General features: G+C 41.9%; 1 pseudogene; it reads right to left on the reverse strand.

The window, feature by feature from the left end:
• Positions 1-296: 296 nt before the first annotated feature.
• LOC139882045 (neutral ceramidase 2-like) lies at positions 297-3777 on the reverse strand (annotated as a pseudogene).
• Between the last annotated feature and the right edge of the window lie 252 nt (positions 3778-4029).

Here is a 4029-nt window from a genome sequence, read left to right on the forward strand (position 1 = left end):
GATCTTTATGAAGGCGATAATTTCTCATCTTTTGCTGTTACAGTTGAGCAAGTCATCAAGGAGACGACCGCAAGGGAACGGGCTCTTGCTTTGAGTGTGTTGTTTAGCATCATTGCTTCTGGAGGCTTATGCTTGTTGCAGAGAGCTCTCTCTCTAAGTGGAATTTTGTGCCGAGAACCGTGAACATGCGTGAACGGCAATATTTTTGTGGATATGAATTCCTTGAAGCTTGAAGTTTCCATCAGGACCTCCTGATAATTCCTGCAATTTTAATTACATATTGATGGCCAGCACTTTTATGACACCATAAATGCGTTGGATGCGCCAGTGAAGTAGTCAACGGGCGAGAATATTGTCATCTTATAGGAATCATAGTGCCTCGGGCAGTAAATCCCGGGCTTGACCTCCTATGGAACTCCTCATTCGATGGTTGCTGAACCATACAATCCATTGAAGCCCGAATGCCTCTTGAAATACAGGCAAAAGTCATTGTCATCATATTCGGGATCCACCGTCCGCCCACTAGCCTTTCCACAACCGTAAACGTGCCTTCTATTAGCAAGTCTTATCTTGGGTTTAACGCACCAAAATTTGGTGCTCACTCTTTCTCCATTTTTTAATGCTCAGCTTTTTGGTAGGGTGCTATCTTCTTTCATGTCACGAAAATTAAGTCCAAGAGGAGAGTCGCCCAAAGGAGAAGGCAAGAGGCCGATCTGTACATTATATAGGTTGGGTGATGATGGACTTCCTAGAGGAAGTGATTCTCTCGTTGCTATTGCTTTAGCTAAATTCTTAAATTCTTGGATATAGGCCGATAGCATGTGAGGACTATACAGCAGAGAAGCAGCCTGCCAAACATAACTCATCAACCTCAATCTCAATCTGTTCATATGTGACTCAGATTTAATCTCAACCTTATTCTGGGTAGATGTGCTTCTTGGCCCCAACCTTAATCTATTCAGCTTGACAAATACTAGATAATACTAGATAATGATCCCATAGCGATCTCAATGATGCAAAATTTTTGAAGGAAAAATGATCTTTCGTGATATCAACGAAATATCCTATTTGGACCAATCAGAAGAATGGAATTCAACCATGTTTTTCCTCCTATTTATCCTAGTCGATGGTAAAGAAAAGCAAATGTGAGTGTTGTATTTTGTTCTAGGTTTGATAATGATTTGCTTCTATAGTCCTGCATAAGAAAGTACCTCGTATCGTTGTTGGGCATATTCTTCAGAGGTTGCCACATACTGTCAATAAGCATTCATAAGTCCTGTGACTACAACCTGGGGATCCTTCATTCAGTATTAACGCTTCCTTTACTGCCTCCCTTGGTCGCAGGCCAGTTGTCACTGTGAATTCTGTGAATTCAAAAAGCTTTGGAAAACTTAGCCTGGATGTTTAAGTTGCTTCTATGGCACAGGCTGTTGTAAGGTGCTCAAGGTTTCCATATAAACAGTATGATACAGTTAAATCTCTTTGAGTCTCGCAATTTTTGTCGGGACATCTTTAATCAACTCTGGAATGTATACCTAAAGGCTGTACTTCAGTTCTTGAATCTAATTGTGCGAAAGTTTCTGCATACCGACATATATGTGTTCACTAGTCCGTACGATTGTATGGTTATAATATCATGTCATTGGAGCGAAAGAAAGTCTATCTCACTCAGATGTGGAAAAGTATTTATATATTGATTTTAGTTAATAGACACATAAAGAACAGAACTGCTTGTATTGGCTGACATCATGAATTATAGGGACTGTCATCCAGCTTGAGCCATAAGATAGTGTTAGGTTGGTCAGTTGCCAAGTTACTTATGGAATTTCCTCTACAATCTTTATATTGGATCTTGAGAATCTGATCCTAATAGGTATAGAGTTGCAGAGACATTGAGCTATAACCGTTCTGGATGAAACAATAAACTCTTTGTAAGGAGACCATTGCTACGACAAGAAATTAAGATCCTCTGATGGAATTAGACAGGAATGAACCTCTTGGTACAGAAAGAATGATCAGTTGTCTTAATCTCAGCATTTGAATTTGGAAGAATAGCTAGTTGCATTGCAGTAGAAAGAGTAGCGCTTAGGCATTGGATCATGTCTATATTATTGTCATAAAGGCAAAGGTAATGTCATCATAACAGACAAACTTGTATCTGTCCTTTTTAAGCGTGTTTCCAAAGAGATATGATCCCTGTTAACATGTTTCCTTCAGAAAAGGTGATGGTTTTAATTTTTTGATTGAGCTCGTTAAGTTCGGAGGCTCTTTCAGTAGGTCTTATCTAATGGCAATTTAGATAAACCACTCTATAAATAGATGGATGCGTATGGATAGTATGTTCGCAAATTTGGTTAGAGAGTCCTATCGCCCAAGCATAAGGAAGGAACATTTCGCCTGTGGTAAGTTACATCGTCTTTGGCTGCTGGCACTCTTCCTCATACTTGCTTGGTTCTTTCAGAAAATCCCTCCCAAGCTTCCAAAAGGTGTTGATCTGTCATCATTGGAATAGGACATTCTGGTGAAGTGGAATCAAACTTCATTATGAGATTTGAGACAGTCAATGTCGTCAGTGACATGTAGAAAAGAGGAAGTCACAAACCTGGGTATCCTCTTGCTGGAAGCTGAATTGGCCAGGGCCATCGGTGGTCCCAGCGACAAAACCTGCACCGAGGGATGCGGGGCATGTTTTCACCATCTGATTTCCTTCTAACTCTACTTCGATGTCCGAGAAATTTAGATATACATGTCAATAATCTATCTTCCCCATTAGTTCTTCCTCGGCAGAATTGAGCAACTGTGTTTCTGTCCTATGATCTTGGTGCTCAGTATCTCGTCCGGGTACATGTGATAGAAGAGCACAAGCCTTTTATCAGTTCGGGACCAACACGTGAATGGCGATTGCCCGACTTTATCAAGTCAATACCCAGGTCCCTGTCCCATGCAGGGCATATCGTTGCCATTGTATGAGGAGCGATTTGTATGCGTCGAGCACATTGGAGGACACATCCGATGTTGGATTGACAAAACGCTCCCACAAACAACGAGCCGTCGTTTTTCCTCACCTAGGAGATCTGGCTGCTTGTTTTACTACAGGGTGTACCTCCGGTTGCTCCAATCGATTTCGCTGACTCTAAGAACAACGTGCTGTCCGCACCTAATCTCACAAGGGGAAAAAGGCACTATGCCCTTACCATTAGGATCAATTAGTAGCATAGTACAAACTCATGATCGTCGTTGTAGCGAAGTCCTTAGTTGGGCACTTGCTGAAAATCCATTTCAACGCTTAAGACGGTTGATAAAGGCATTACTGTTTCGATATATTTGACAAATTCTAATGCTATGGAAATGAACTCGCTAGATCCACTGTGAGATTTCCCGTCGACTGTTGAGGTGAACCAATCCTCGAAAAACCTCGCGGCAGCTCCTTTGTTGTCCCCAATGATGAGCAGGTTGTCTCGGCTCACGGATGTCCAGTGCTTCGGGAACCAGTTGAATGCTCCGATGCTGTTTCCGCTCGCGGTTTCGCATGTCATCATTGGTCGTACATCGAGCTCTCTTGTCGAGGCAGATTCAGTAAATACCCACTCGGGCTTCGGTTTATACAGGCATTATCCACATCCCCTAAGAAAACGCAAACGTTGTCATCGCAATTTTTCTTAGCAGGCTGAGTGACCTTGCATATATAAAGTCACCTTGGTTAACCAACACTGAACCAGGTTTCAGGTTAGCGTGAGCCTGGACGATGCTTTTGCTCAATGGGTCGACAGCATTTAAGGATTGTTAGGCTGCGTTTGGGAGTGGCCTTGGGAAGGGACTTTGGATAATGAAAGTCTCTTGGGCCAATATTTGAGTGTTAGGGAAAAATTTTGCAAATCCTATTAGGGGAAAATTGGCCTTATGAAGGCTAAAAGCCCAGGATAGGTCTTGGTGTGCCTTAGGCTTTTAGCTTTCTCAACATGCAAGAAGGCTAGGGCTACTAAAAAATTTTCTTCCAAAACTATCATCACTAACATTTTTGTTTTTTTT

The sequence above is a fragment of the Rutidosis leptorrhynchoides genome, unplaced genomic scaffold, assembly GCF_046630445.1.
Source record: "Rutidosis leptorrhynchoides isolate AG116_Rl617_1_P2 unplaced genomic scaffold, CSIRO_AGI_Rlap_v1 contig221, whole genome shotgun sequence".
Lineage (NCBI taxonomy): Eukaryota > Viridiplantae > Streptophyta > Magnoliopsida > Asterales > Asteraceae > Rutidosis > Rutidosis leptorrhynchoides.